The sequence below is a fragment of the Oncorhynchus keta genome, chromosome 10 (assembly GCF_023373465.1).
Source record: "Oncorhynchus keta strain PuntledgeMale-10-30-2019 chromosome 10, Oket_V2, whole genome shotgun sequence".
NCBI lineage: Eukaryota > Metazoa > Chordata > Actinopteri > Salmoniformes > Salmonidae > Oncorhynchus > Oncorhynchus keta.
The window spans coordinates 64544296-64560549 of NC_068430.1; the positions used below are offsets into that span (position 1 = coordinate 64544296).

The 16254-nt window shown below is 47.4% G+C and overlaps 1 protein-coding gene across 1 annotated transcript in view; it reads left to right on the plus strand.

Moving 5' to 3' along the window:
• Window positions 1-16254, plus strand: part of LOC118389205 (nascent polypeptide-associated complex subunit alpha, muscle-specific form-like) — a 43538-nt gene that overhangs the window by 24183 nt on the left and 3101 nt on the right. The gene's annotated exons all lie outside the window — the stretch shown is intronic.

The following is a 16254-nucleotide window of genomic DNA, read 5'->3' on the forward strand; positions in this document are numbered from 1 at the left end:
GCAGCCCTAGTCTACTGAGTCACTCTCTCACACTGCCCCCTAGTCTACTGAGTCACTCTCTCACACTGCCCCCTAGTCTACTGAGTCACACTATCTCTCGCTGCCCCCTAGTCTACTGAGTCACTCTCTCACGCTGCCCCCTAGTCTACTGAGTCACACTATTTCACACTGCCCCCTAGTCTACTGAGTCACACGCTCTCACGCTGCCCCCTAGTCTACTGAGTCACACTATTTCACACTGCCCCCTAGTCTACTGAGTCACACTCTCTCACGCTGCCCCCTAGTCTACTGAGTCACTCTCTCACACTGCCCCCTAGTCTACTGAGTCACACTATTTCACGCTGCCCCCTAGTCTACTGAGTCACACTATTTCCCGCTGCCCCCTAGTCTACTGAGTCACTCTCTCACGCTGCCCCCTAGTCTACTGAGTCACACTCTCTCACACTGCCCCCTAGTCTACTGAGTCACACTCTCTCACGCTGCCCCCTAGTCTACTGAGTCACTCTCTCTCGCTGCCCCCTAGTCTACTGAGTCACTCTCTCACACTGCCCCCTAGTCTACTGAGTCACACGCTCTCACGCTGCCCCCTAGTCTACTGAGTCGCTCTCTCTCGCTGCCCCCTAGTCTACTGAGTCACACTCTCACGCTGCCCCCTAGTCTACTGAGTCACTCTCTCTCTCGCTGCCCCCTAGTCTACTGAGTCACTCTCTCTCGCTGCCCCCTAGTCTACTGAGTCACTCTCTCTCTCGCTTCCCCCTAGTCTACTGAGTCACTCTCTCTCTTGCTGCCCCCTAGTCTACTGAGTCACTCTCTCTCTCGCTGCCCCCTAGTCTACTGAGTCACTCTCTCTCTCGCTGCCCCCTAGTCTACTGAGTCACTCTCTCACGCTGCCCCCTAGTCTACTGAGTCACACGCTCTCACGCTGCCCCCTAGTCTACTGAGTCACACTCTCTCACGCTGCCCCCTAGTCTACTGAGTCACACTATTTCACGCTGCCCCCTAGTCTACTGAGTCACTCTCTCACGCTGCCCCCTAGTCTACTGAGTCACTCTCTCTCACACTGCCCCCTAGTCTACTGAGTCACTCTCTCACACTGCCCCCTAGTCTACTGAGTCACTCTCTCTCACGCTGCCCCCTAGTCTACTGAGTCGCTCTCTCACGCTGCCCCCTAGTCTACTGAGTCACTCTCTCTCTCGCTGCCCCCTAGTCTACTGAGTCACTCTCTCTCTCGCTGCCCCCTAGTCTACTGAGTCACACTCTCACGCTGCCCCCTAGTCTACTGAGTCACTCTCTCTCGCTGCCCCCTAGTCTACTGAGTCACTCTCTCTCGCTGCCCCCTAGTCTACTGAGTCACTCTCTCTCTCGCTGCCCCCTAGTCTACTGAGTCACTCTCTCTCTCGCTGCCCCCTAGTCTACTGAGTCACTCTCTCTCGCTGCCCCCTAGTCTACTGAGTCACTCTCTCTCTCGCTGCCCCCTAGTCTACTGAGTCACTCTCTCTCTCGCTGCCCCCTAGTCTACTGAGTCACTCTCTCTCTCGCTGCCCCCTAGTCTACTGAGTCACTCTCTCTCTCGCTGCCCCCTAGTCTACTGAGTCACTCTCTCTCTCGCTGCCCCCTAGTCTACTGAGTCACTCTCTCTCTCGCTGCCCCCTAGTCTACTGAGTCACTCTCTCTCTCGCTGCCCCCTAGTCTACTGAGTCACTCTCTCTCTCGCTGCCCCCTAGTCTACTGAGTCACACTCTCTCTCGCTGCCCCCTAGTCTACTGAGTCACACTCTCTCTCGCTGCCCCCTAGTCTACTGAGTCACTCTCTCTCTCGCTGCCCCCTAGTCTACTGAGTCACTCTCTCTCTCGCTGCCCCCTAGTCTACTGAGTCACACTCTCTCTCGCTGCCCCCTAGTCTACTGAGTCACATGGGTTATTGCCTCCAGGGCAGGGGTTATCAAATCAAAATCAAATTTATTTATATAGCCCTTCGTACAACAGCTGGTATCTCAAAGTGCTGTACAGAAACCCAGCCTAAAACCCCAAACGGCAAGAAATGCAGGTGTAGAAGCACGGTGGCTAGGAAAAACTCCCTAGAAAGGCCAAAACCTAGGAAGAAACCTAGAGAGGAACCAGGCTATGTGGGGTGGCCAGTCCTCTTCTGGCTGTGCCGGGTGGAGATTATAACAGAACATGGCCAAGATGTTCAAATGTTCATAAATGACCAGCATGGTCCAATAATAATAAGGCAGAACAGTTGAAACTGGAGCAGCAGCACAGCCAGGTGAACTGGGGACAGCAAGGAGTCATCATGTCAGGTAGCCCTGAGGCATGGTCCTAGGGCTCAGGTCCTCCGAGAGAGAGAAAGAAAGAGAATTAGAGAGAGCACACTTACATTCACACAGGACACCGAATAGGAGAGAAGTACTGACCCTAGCCCCCCAACACACAAACTACTGCAGCATAAATACTGGAGGCTGAGACAGGAGGGGTCAGGAGACAGGTTATTCACTGGGGCTCTGGTCGCTCTCTCGCTGGGATGTTCCAGCAACTCTACGGGTGTCTCAGTAATGGTCTAAAGTGGCTACCATGTCAAATGTGATATCGGAAAGCAGCTGGGTGAGCAATTACGCAGGTACTTTCCCGGAACGGACGACACAAACAACTGGATTCATTATCCCTTTCAAACCCTGCCTCCAGTCCACTTACCGATATCGGCACAAGAGCCTCATTGAAATTGCAACAAGGGGTTCTGTGAAAATGTAATTTAATCAGAAGACACTGCCAGATTTCTGGATAGGACTGCGCTGTTAAGACACTGATGCTAGCCATGTATCTATGTGAGAGTGGATTCTGGGCCCTCACTGGCATGAAAGCGAAATACAAGCACAGACTGTGTAAAATGATTTAAGACCGAGACTCCAATACAACCCAACATTGCAAAGTTGTGTACATCCTTTCAAGCACACACTTATCATTAACCTGTGGTGAGTTATTCACAAATTTTGAACAAATGTTTTAAATGTAAGATGGCTAAATAAGGAGTGAAATTATTGATATTATATTAATATTTGTGCCCTAGTCCTAGAAGAGCTCTGTCACTTCTCACAAGCCGGGCTGTGACAACTCACACTAATTCTTATGTTTTGTGTGTGTGGCAGGCTTAAATTGATGTCAAAAAAACATTTGAGTGTGCTGACCCTGGTGCAAGAGGGGGTACAGCTGACCCTGGTGCAAGAGGGGGTACAGCTGACCCTGGTGCAAGAGGGGGTACAGCTGACCCTGGTGCAAGAGGGGGTACAGCTGACCCTGGTGCAAGAGGGGGTACAGCTGACCCTGGTGCAAGAGGGGGTACAGCTGACCCTGGTGCAAGAGGGGGTACAGCTGACCCTGGTGCAAGAGGGGGTACAGCTGACCCTGGTGCAAGAGGGGGTACAGCTGACCCTGGTGCAAGAGGGGGTACAGCTGACCCTGGTGCAAGAGGGGGTACAGCTGACCCTGGTGCAAGAGGGGGTACAGCTGACCCTGGTGCAAGAGGGGGTACAGCTGACCCTGGTGCAAGAGGGGGTATGCAGCTGGAGGTTGAATGTTTGAAGGGGTGTGGGACTATAACAAGTTTGGGAACTACTGTTTTAGACTATTGGGATACACCCTATACAGTACGGCGCCACACCTAATCTCTCGTGGACAGACTACATTAACATTAATGGTAGCGTAGATCTGTCATGATACAACGGCGCGTGAGATAATGAGCAGCGTTAGTTCTAGTGCTTTGGACAAATCAAGATTTTGCACGTGTTTGCATCTTTTGAATTTTGGGAGTGGACATTTGTCCCATAGGCTTGCCTGTAACTTGCAAAGAGGGAGGGTGGAGCTCTGTTAGGTTTCGGTCTTCGTTCTATCTTCTCTTTTTGTGTGGACCCAGAACAAAGTCGAGTGAATTTGTTGGATTTGTTTTAACGATATGGAGAAGCAGTATGTCACTGTGTGTGTGAGATCATGTTGCTTGTGTTTGATGACAGGAGAAGCAGTATGTCACTGTGTGAGATCATGTTGCTTGTGTTTGATGACAGGAGAAGCAGTATGTCACTGTGTGTGAGAGATCATGTTGCTTGTGTTTGACGACAGGAGAAGCAGTATGTCACTGTGTGTGAGATCATGTTGCTTGTGTTTGATGACAGGAGAAGCAGTATGTCACTGTGTGTGAGATCATGTTGCTTGTGTTTGATGACAGGAGAAGCAGTATGTCACTGTGTGTGAGATCATGTTGCTTGTGTTTGATGACCGGAGAAGCAGTATGTCACTGTGTGTGAGATCATGTTGCTTGTGTTTGATGACAGGAGAAGCAGTATGTCACTGTGTGTGAGATCATGTTGCTTGTGTTTGATGACCGGAGAAGCAGTATGTCACTGTGTGTGAGATCATGTTGCTTGTGTTTGATGACAGGAGAAGCAGTATGTCACTGTGTGTGAGATCATGTTGCTTGTGTTTGATGACAGGAGAAGCAGTATGTCACTGTGTGTGAGATCATGTTGCTTGTGTTTGACAGGAGAAGCAGTATGTCACTGTGTGTGAGATCATGTTGCTTGTGTTTGATGACAGGAGAAGCAGTATGTCACTGTGTGTGAGATCATGTTGCTTGTGTTTGATGACAGGAGAAGCAGTATGTCACTGTGTGTGTGTGAGAGCATGTTGCTTGTGTTTGATGACAGGAGAAGCAGTATGTCACTGTGTGAGAGATCATGTTGCTTGTGTTTGATGACAGGAGAAGCAGTATGTCACTGTCTGTGTGAGAGCATGTTGCTTGTGTTTGATGACAGGAGAAGCAGTATGTCACTGTGTGTGAGAGCATGTTGCTTGTTTGATGACAGGAGAAGCAGTATATCACTGTGATAATGTTGCTTGTGTTTGATGACAGGAGAAGCAGTATGTCACTGTGAGATCATGTTGCTTGTGTTTGATGACAGGAGAAGCAGTATATCACTGTGTGAGAGCATGTTGCTTGTGTTTGATGACAGGAGAAGCAGTATATCACTGTGATAATGTTGCTTGTGTTTGATGACAGGAGAAGCAGTATGTCACTGAGATCATGCTGCTTGTGTTTGATGACAGGAGAAGCAGTATATCACTGTGAGAGCATGTTGCTTGTGTTTGATGACAGGAGAAGCAGTATATCACTGTGTGAGAGCATGTTGCTTGTGTTTGACGACAGGAGAAGCAGTATGTCACTGTGAGATCATGTTGCTTGTGTTTGATGACAGGAGAAGCAGTATGTTACTGTGTGTGAGATCATGTTGCTTGTGTTTGATGACAGGAGAAGCAGTATATCACTGTGTGTGAGATCATGTTGCTTGTGTTTGATGACAGGAGAAGCAGTATGTCACTGTGTGTGAGATCATGTTGCTTGTGTTTGATGACAGGAGAAGCAGGATGTCACTGTGTGTGTGAGAGCATGTTGCTTGTGTTTGATGACAGGAGAAGCAGTATGTCACTGTGTGTGAGATCATGTTGCTTGTGTTTGATGACAGGAGAAGCAGTATGTCACTGTGTGTGAGATCATGTTGCTTGTTTGATGACAGGAGAAGCAGTATGTCACTGTGTGTGAGATCATGTTGCTTGTGTTTGATGACAGGAGAAGCAGTATGTCACTGTGTGTGTGAGATCATGTTGCTTGTGTTTGATGACAGGAGAAGCAGTATGTCACTGTGTGTGAGAGCATGTTGCTTGTGTTTGACGACAGGAGAAGCAGTATGTCACTGTGTGTGAGATCATGTTGCTTGTGTTTGACGACAGGAGAAGCAGTATGTCACTGTGTGTGTGATCATGTTGCTTGTGTTTGATGACATGAGAAGCAGTATGTCACTGAGATCATGTTGCTTGTTTGACAACAGGAGAAGCAGTATGTCACTGTGTGTGAGATCATGTTGCTTGTGTTTGATGACAGGAGAAGCAGTATGTCACTGAGATCACCTTGCTTGTGTTTGACGACAGGAGAAGCAGTATGTCACTGAGATCATGCTGCTTGTGTTTGACGACAGGAGAAGCAGTATGTCACTGAGATCATGTTGCTTGTGTTTGACAACAGGAGAAGCAATATGTCACTGAGATCATGTTGCTTGTGTTTGATGACAGGAGAAGCAGTATGTCACTGTGAGATCATGTTGCTTGTGTTTGATGACAGGAGAAGCAGTATATCACTGTGAGAGCATGTTGCTTGTGTTTGATGACAGGAGAAGCAGTATATCACTGTGTGAGAGCATGTTGCTTGTGTTTTTATGACAGGAGAAGCAGTATATCACTGTGTGAGAGCATGTTGCTTGTGTTTGACGACAGGAGAAGCAGTATGTCACTGAGATCATGTTGCTTGTTTTTGACGACAGGAGAAGCAGTATATCACTGTGTGAGAGCATGTTGCTTGTGTTTGATGACAGGAGAAGCAGTATGTCACTGTGTGTGAGAGCATGTTGCTTGTGTTTGACGACAGGAGAAGCAGTATGTCACTGTGTGTGAGAGCATGTTGCTTGTGTTTGATGACAGGAGAAGCAGTATGTCACTGTGTGTGAGAGCATGTTGCTTGTGTTTGACGACAGGAGAAGCAGGATGTCACTGTGTGAGAGCATGTTGCTTGTGTTTGATGACAGGAGAAGCAGTATATCACTGTCAGAGCATGTTGCTTGTGTTTGATGACAGGAGAAGCAGGATGTCACTGTGTGAGAGAGCATGTTGCTTGTGTTTGATGACAGGAGAAGCAGGATGTCACTGTGTGTGAGAGAGCATGTTGCTTGTGTTTGACGACAGGAGAAGCAGTATGTCACTGTGAGAGCATGTTGCTTGTGTTTGACGACAGGAGAAGCAGTATATCACTGTGAGAGCATGTTGCTTGTGTTTGATGACAGGAGAAGCAGTATGTCATTGTGTGTGAGAGCATGTTGCTTGTGTTTGATGACAGGAGAAGCAGTATGTCACTGTGTGAGAGCATGTTGCTTGTGTTTGATGACAGGAGAAGCAGTATATCACTGTGAGAGCATGTTGCTTGTGTTTGATGACAGGAGAAGCAGTATGTCACTGTGTGAGAGAGCATGTTGCTTGTGTTTGATGACAGGAGAAGCAGTATGTCACTGTGAGAGCATTTTGCTTGTGTTTGATGACAGGAGAAGCAGTATGTCACTGTGAGAGCATGTTGCTTGTGTTTGACGACAGGAGAAGCAGTATGTCACTGAGATCATGTTGCTTGTGTTTGACGACAGGAGAAGCAGTATGTCACTGTGTGTGAGATCATGTTGCTTGTGTTTGACAACAGGAGAAGCAGTATGTCACTGTGTGTGAGATCATGTTGCTTGTGTTTGATGACAGGAGAAGCAGTATGTCACTGTGTGTGTGAGATCATGTTGCTTGTGTTTGATGACAGGAGAAGCAGTATGTCACTGTGTGTGTGAGATCATGTTGCTTGTGTTTGATGACAGGAGAAGCAGTATGTCACTGTGTGTGAGATCATGTTGCTTGTGTTTGATGACAGGAGAAGCAGTATGTCACTGTGTGTGAGAGCATGTTGCTTGTGTTTGACGACAGGAGAAGCAGTATGTCACTGTGTGAGATCATGTTGCTTGTGTTTGACAACAGGAGAAGCAGTATGTCACTGTGTGTGAGAGCATGTTGCTTGTGTTTGACGACAGGAGAAGCAGTATGTCACTGAGATCATGTTGCTTGTGTTTGATGACAGGAGAAGCAGTATGTCACTGTGTGTGTGAGATCATGTTGCTTGTGTTTGATGACAGGAGAAGCAGTATGTCACTGTGTGTGTGAGATCATGTTGCTTGTGTTTGATGACAGGAGAAGCAGTATGTCACTGTGTGTGAGATCATGTTGCTTGTGTTTGATGACAGGAGAAGCAGTATGTCACTGTGTGTGAGAGCATGTTGCTTGTGTTTGACGACAGGAGAAGCAGTATGTCACTGTGTGAGAGCATGTTGCTTGTGTTTGACGACAGGAGAAGCAGTATGTCACTGTGTGTGTGAGAGCATGTTGCTTGTGTTTGACGACAGGAGAAGCAGTATGTCACTGTGTGTGTGACAGCCAGCCTGTCTCTCCATCCATGCTGGGCCCCGTTCCTGCCTCCCTGGGTGAGCCAGGACTAGTGAACAGGCCTCTCCCATCCATGCTGGGCCCCATTCCTGCCTCCCTGGGTGAGCCAGGACTAGTGAACAGGCCTCTCCCAGCCATAGCTGTGACTGCTGCTGCCCTCCCATGAGTCTGGGCAGGGCAGGCGGCACGGGGCTCAAATATCAAATTAATAAATGTAACATAACATTACTGTTCCGTTTCCCCACCTGCAAAAAAACGTCTGACGGCCCATAATGCAAAACGAGATGAAAGAATGGCCTATAGTACGTTGCCATAGTTACACATTGGCAGAGAAATAGGGTTTCCTTAAACTATTAATCTTAATTGCCCTAGGGGGTGAAATAATCAATTGTACTGGATAAGAAGCCGATGTCAATATATTGGAGACAAATGGGTCGCAACAAAACAGAGTGAGATTGGATGGGAGCCTCGGAACAAGGGGATTGGGTAGTTTGGCAACTGGCAAGGTGAGTTATGATATTAGATTAGGGAAAAGGGTTGTCGACTAAGTTAGCAGATGTGCTGGTAGCTTGAGGCGTCGTAGAGCTGTTTTAACAGCTGGCCTCGCGTGCTATGCTTCTGGCACACACACTGCGGGGTTGTGTTCAGTAGGGCAAAAACATTTTGAAACTGTGAAAGGGGAATGTTCTACCTGAACTTGTCCAGTAACAAATGCTAATTTTCTTTCTGTTCCAGAATGTTTTGCTACTGTGTTCCCTACTGAACATACCCCAGGTAAATGAGTCCACCAATCCCCTAATGCAGTGGTTAACCAACTTTTTATAGTCCCGTAGCCCTTCAAACATTCAACCTCCAGCTGCGTACCCCCTCTAGCACCAGGGTCAGCGCACACTCAAATGTTGTTTTTTGCCATCATTGTAAGCCTGCCACAGACACTATGATACATTTTATTAAACCATAAGAATGAGTGAGTTTGTCACCCAGATAGGCCAGTCACGTGAGAAACTCGTCATCGTACAAGCAGACAGACAAGTGAAAATAATGGTCAGTAAAGAGAACTTTGAGCTCGTCTCTCAGTTTAAAAAAATGTGTAAATTCTTTGCCCCTTGATAACCAGAGCACTTCTGTATGTTGTCAAAGCGTTACATGGTCGCTGCCCATATCGTTGCATAATGCAGAAGATACACGAGAGTTCAGGGGCCTTGCTTTAAAGAAGTTAACTGTACTGTTTCACTGTAGTGTCCAAAACGTCTTTCAAGCTGTCAGGCATTCCTTTGGCAGCAAGAGCCTCTCGGTGGATGCTGCAGTGTACCCAAGTGGTGTTGGGAGCAACTGCTTGCACGTGCGTTACCACTCCACTATGTCTCCCTGTCATTGCTTTTGTGCCATCAGTACAGATACCAACACATCTTGACCACCAAAGTCCATTTGTCACAAAGCTGTCGAATACTTTACAAATATCCTTTCCTGTTGCCCCTGCCCCCATAAATGTAACGGACATATACCAGGAGCTGTGCCAGGCCTGCCATGTCTGTTGACTCATCCAGCTTTAACGGATGGCTTTTGCTTGTATGCAAAGCAGTCGTTCTTTCAAAACATCTCCTGCCATGTCACTTATGCTTCATGAAACAGTGTTTGATGAAGGCATTGTCTGTATAGTTTATTTTTGGCCTTTTCCCCCAGCATTGTCCCAGACAGATCTGCAGCAGCAGGAAGAATAAAGTCCTCCACAGTAATATGGGGCTTGCCTGTTTTAGCCACTCGGTAGGTCACCATATAAGACTCTTCCAGACCCTTCTTATTAATGGTATCTCTTGCTTTTATACATGTCTTACTACCCAAAAGTTGTCTTAATTCTCGCTCAAACTCACATGGCTTATTTTTCATATTGGCATGTTTTTGTTTCTAAATGTCTGCCCAAGAGTGACTGTTTCATCGAGTTGTGAGATGGTATTTTGCACATATAACACACTGTGGCTGAGGAAAGGCACTACTTCCAATAGAAGTGAACCCCAAATCAATTTATTTGTCATCATATTTGCGATTCAATGGTCCAACGTCCTTGTCTGTTCAGTGCTTTCCCTGGTAAGGGGGCAGTAGCTCTTCGGTTGCATCAGATTCACAACTGTCAGTGTCCATGCTAGCTGTGCTAACAACAAATGTAGAATTACTGATGCTAACATTGGATGTGGTCGTGGAAGCAGAACAACTTGTGTTGTCGACAGGTGCAGGTGTAGTACTGCTGGTAGTAGCAGTACTACCAGTAGAGCTGGTATGTGTCTATGGATGCGGGCCTTAAATAGTTTTAAAAAAATATCAATTTTCGAGCAAACTGAATGAGCAGCAGCTACGTTTGGCCACGTTAGTGGATTTCTGCGAGAGTGTAACGGTTAATGTGATTGGATGATAACTATTTGACTAGGCTAGCTGTATTTGATGTTATTTTGCTGAATACCTAGGTGGTTTCATTTTATTTTTGGCAGTGAAACTAGGCTCTTTCTTTTTTACGTATTTAAAACAAATAATAATTTTAAATGTGAATCATCATACCCCGGTTTGGGAATACCTGCCCTAATGCATCTGTATCCTCTCCTTTTCTCTATCTGGAGACAGTGCCCTTGTCCTGTTTAAGCAGGTTTGTCTGCCCAACCCCCGTCCCTCCATCTCTCCTCCTTTACTCCTCCCTTCTGTTTATGTACAGTACCAGGAATTTAGCCAGCACCCTCTCAACCCTCCCGCTGCTCCCCTCCCTCCCCCGTGAGGGCATCTGTCATTTTGGTGGGCCTTAAGACTCCCTCTGAGAATGGGAGGAATCTAGGGTGTTGTTTAAGGTGAGGTCATGTGTGTTGAGTCATCCATATGGGAATTTCTGTCATAATGGTCACAAATGAAATGGCAGTTACACCTCATATTAGATGACAAATCTATGCAGGTCGGATACCTTTTCACTTGCAGTCTGACTCAAACATGCATAATAACAGAGTTGTTGAATAACTAAAAGGAGACCATTGACTGTCACTCTAGCTCTTGTGCAATGCAGTCACACAATGTTCCTGTCCCAGCTTCTCTCTCCCCCTTTGGGGATGAAACCATGCAGTTTTGGCCCCAGCCTTGGCAGGGCATAGTTACTGTTTCTCGCAGATGCCTTCTACACATTAGGATAGTATAGTAACCAAGGCCTCAGTAAATGGGTTGTCTCTGGATCAGTTGCTAACCCAACAGATATTACAGCCTATTGTATTGTTGATGTCATCACATAGTGTATAAATTATTTTTAATAGCCATTGAATTCCTTGGTGACATCTTGAAAACACCTGTCGGTTCTTTGTATCTCCAAACCGGCTGTGAATCTATGGCACCACTAAGGCATATCAACCAAGTACTGGCTTTGAATCCCTTGTTGACACTAACCAAACCCTTGTAGCCACAACAAATATACCAAAGCCGCTGAACTACAGTGCCACCCAAGCAATTAATACTGTATGGGGAGTCGCAACCCTCCTTGACTCCCTCCGTGAGGATCTCTCTGTCTCTGTGAAGACGAGATGGAGGGTTAAGGCTGTACGCCCAGATGAAAGGCCTCGCCTCCCCTCCCTTCCATCTCTCCCTCCTTCCTTTCAGAAGTCTCTCGCTCTCCATTCCCCTGCCTTAATTTAGTGCTCCTGTCGTTTTGCGTTCCCTACGTGGAACTCACCCTGATAGGAAGGCAATCTGCTTCCATGTGCTTTTAGTCATCTGTCCATTCTCTCCTCTATCTTCCATCATGTTGTTCATTCTGTCGCTCATTTCATCACTGCGTGCCTCAGTTTGTAATTTTCTTTCCCTCTCAACATTATTTTCTTCCTTTCCTCCCTCCGTTTAATGCCGTCTCGTCTAACACGGCTCACCCCGCTTGTCATCAACTAATTCCCCCATGTCATCTGAAGGTACAGCATGCCCGCTTTCATGTTTCGCTGCTCTTTACCATGCAATCAAGGCCCTGCTCCCTCTGTCCCATCGACGCACCCTATTACAGTATAATAATAGCGAAACCTGAAGGCCTTCGAGTCTCCGCAGCCTTTGTTTTGATCCTGCTAACATATGGAAACAAATGGCCATTATTGGGCTGAGTCGCTGTGGGAGAGGCGTTTGTGTGGCCAGGCATGTACGGCCGGACCACTTCCGTAAGTTTGTCATTGTGAGTTAATCTATGTTGTCGGCTGTGTCCAAACCATGGCGAACCAATCAGAAGAACAGCAGAACAGCATGACGGATATTGGTGTAATTGACTGAATCGCAACAATGTCACAAAGCGGTCAGCTCCTCTGCCGTTTCCTGTCCCTTTTCTGTTTTAGACACTGTGTACGTATGAATCTGTTCTATAGAAACGATATGCAAAGCATCGATTTTGCACAAATACAGTGCTGCCCTTGTTTCATTACACCTGGATCTTAAGCAACTGTTTTGAATGTAGGTTACTGTAGCGCTTTGGAGCACGGGGCTACAACTCATCGCACAAGCCTGTCAATATAAATGCCTCACACCAGTCTGTACATGTAGATTGCACACACCAGTATCTCACACAAGCATCCAAGCATAGCTCTGTAGATGTTACTATTCCCTGCTCCGCTGTTGCGTAGCCTAAGGATAATCGGTCATGTGTGCTCATGAATGCAAGGGCACTAGGGCATACAAACTTGACATTCTGTCCACGCAGCAGTATGCAGGGGGATGGGCACTGCCTTGCTCTGGAAAAGGTCGCGTCTGGATCCTGTGGCTTTTCCACAGCTGTCTGGCACCTGTTTTTAAAGTGAACGAATGGCAGATCTAGGATCGGCTTACCCTCTCCAAATCCATAACCTCAGCCAGGAGAGGGGTAATTTCGAAACTGACCTCGAATCTGTTAGGGGCTGATTAAGCATATGGCTATACAGTCACCTGCCACAACAAGACCACTTGGCTCTTCAGGTCAGGAGGTCAAACAGTAGACTAGAGGGGATAAAGGAAGAGGGCAAGAGATTAAGTATTGCCCAGGGTATGTTCATTACAAGTTCGCAATGGAAAAGGTTTTGCAACAAAAGGAAAATGTGTTTTATTAGACAAGTATTTTGCCTACTGTTCAGTTTTGTACCTACTGAACACGACCCATGAGTCTTGGGAAGGTTGAGTTCCACTGTTAAGAAGAGGGAGTGTTTAATGGATCAGGGACTCATGTCCGCTGCCTCTAACCCCCTAACATTTGCCTGGGTGCTTAATAGCCCATCGATTAGTCTCCTCTCTGTCCTTGGAGTAGTACTACTCTCAACCCTCAGTGAGTGCGACCCTCACCCACATCCTGTTCGTTTTCCACAATCACGCTTTCTCACTCCATCCTTTCCTCTTCCCCCACTAGGCTGGGATTAGAAAATGACTAAGTGACGCGTTACAGGCAGACAGTGAATGGTTTTCTGTTACCTCATGAAATTGCTTTTATGTAGTGCAGTACGGCCCTTGACTCTTCGAGCTTACTGTGTGGGGAGCACTGAGCAGGTGAATAACTACTACTGATTGTTTAGAGTTAATTTATCATAGAAAAGTCCCAAGCCTATTAGCCTACATTAGGCAGCTGATCAAATGGTACTGAACCAAAGTTATACACCAGACATTAGGAACACCTGCTCTTTCCATGAGACTGACCAGGTGAAAGCTACACTGCTCAAAAAAATAAAGGGAACACTTATACAACACAATGTAACTCCAAGTCAATCACACTTCTGTGAAATCAAACTGTCCACTTAGGAAGCAACACTGATTGACAATACATTTCACATGCTGTTGTGCAAATGGAATAGACAACCGGTGGCAATTAGCAAGACACCCCCAATAAGCGAGTGGTTCTGCAGGTGGTGACCACAGACCACTTCTCAGTTCCTATGCTTCCTGGCTAATGTTTTGGTCACTTTTGAATGCTGGCGGTGCTTTCACTAGTGGTAGCATGAGACTGGAGTCTATACAACCCACACACGTGGCTCAGGTAGTGCAGCTCATCCAGGATGGAACATCAATGCGAGCTGTGGCAAGAAGGTTTGCTGTGTCTGTCAGCGTAGTGTCCAGAGCATGGAGGCGCTACCAGGAGACAGGCCAGTACATCAGGAGACGTGGAGGAGACCGTAGGAGGGCAACAACCCAGCAGCAGGACTGCTACCTCCCCCTTTGTGCAAGGAGGAGCAGGAGGAGCACTGCCAGAGCCCTGCAAAATGATCTCCAGCAGGCCACAAGTGCATGTGTCTCCTCAAACGGTCAGAAACAGACTCCATGAGGGTGGTATGAGGGCCCGACGTCCACAGGTGGTGGTTGTGCTTACAGTCCAACACCGTGCAGGATGTTTGGCATTTGCCAGAGAACACTAAGATTGGCAAATTCGCCACTGGCACCCTGTGCTCTTCAGATGAAAGCAGGTTCACACTGAGCACATGTGACAGACGTGACAGAGTCTGGAGACGCCGTGGAGAACGTTCTGCTGCCTGCAACATCCTCCAGCATGACCGGTTTGGCGGTGGGTCAGTCATGGTGTGGGGTGGCATTTCTTTGGGGGGGCCGCACAGCCCTCCATGTGCTCGCCAGAGGTAGCCTGACTGCCATTAGGTTCCGAGATGAGATCCTCAGACCCCTTCTGAGACCATTTGCTGGTGCGGTTGGCCCTGGGTTCCTCCTAATGCAAGACAATGCTAGACTTCATGTGGCTGGAGTGTGTCAGCAGTTCCTGCAAGAGGAAGGCATTGATGCTATGGACTGGCCCGCTCGTTCCCGAGACCTGAATCCAATTGAGTACATCTGGGACATCATGTTGCACCACAGACTGTCCAGGAGTTGGCGGATGCTTTAGTCCAGGTCTGGGAGGAGATCCCTCAGGAAACCATCTGCCACCTCATCAGGAACATGCCCAGGCGTTGTAGGGAGGTCATACAGGCACGTGCAGGCCACACACACTATGGAGCCTCATTTTGACTTGTTTTAAGGACATTACATCAAAGTTGGATCAGCCTGTAGTGTGGCTTTCCATTTGAATTATGAGTGTGACTCCAAATCCAGACCTCAATGGGTTGATAAATTTGATTTCCATTGATAATTTTGGTGTGATTTTGTTGTCAGCACATTCAACTATGTAAAGAAAAGTATTTAATACGAATATTTCATTCGTTCAGATCTAGGATGTGTTATTTAAGTGTTCCCTTTTATTTTTTTGAGCAGTGTATTATCCCCTATTGATGTCACTTGTTAAATCGACTACAGTCAGTCAGTTAATTCTGATGGCCTGGAGATTAGTTATCAGTGTATTGTTAGTTTTTTAAACTAGGCTAAGAACAAAATATTATTGCTTTGAGGTGCCTGTACTGTCTCTGCCTTCTAGATGCTAGCGGGGTGAACAGGCTGTAGATCGTGTGGCTGAGGTCCTTAATGTTATCTTGGCCTCCATGTGACATCAGGTGCTGTAGATGTCCTGGAGGGTAGGCAGTGTGCCCCCGGTGATGTGTTGGGCGGATCCCACAACCCTCTGGAGAGCCCTGCAGTTGCGGACGGTGCAGTTGCCGTACAGGGCAATGATACAGCCCGACAGGATGCTCTCAATGGTGCATCAGATGTTCGTGAGGGTCTTAGGGGCCAAGCCAAATTTCTGTTGTGCCTTCTTCAGCACGATCTGTGTGGCTGGACCATTTCAGGTTGTCAGTGATGTACACACAGAGGAACTTTAAGATTTTCACCATCCACTGCGGCCCCTTCATTTTGTTGAGGGAGAGGTTATTTTCCTGACACCACTCCGCCAGGACCTTAATCTCACTGTAGACTCATCGCTGTTGGTAATCAGGCTTACCACTGTTTGCAAACTTGATTTTGTGTGTGTGTGTGGCCACGCAGTCATGGGTGAACAAGAGAGTACAGGAGTTGGCTGAGCATGTTGGCCCCCGTTTGTGGAACAAGGTAGTGGAGGTGGTGTCACCACCTGGGGTCGACCTGTCACAATATCCAGGACCCAGTTGCACAGGGCTTGGTTCAGACCCAGGGCCACAAACTTAGTGATGAGCTTGGAGGGCACTATGGTGTTGAAGGCTGAGCTGTAGTCAATGAACAGCATTCTTACATAGGTGTTCCTCTCATCCAGATGGGTTAGGACAGTGAGACAATGATTGCTTTATCCATGGATCTGTTGGGGCGGTATGCAAGTTATAGT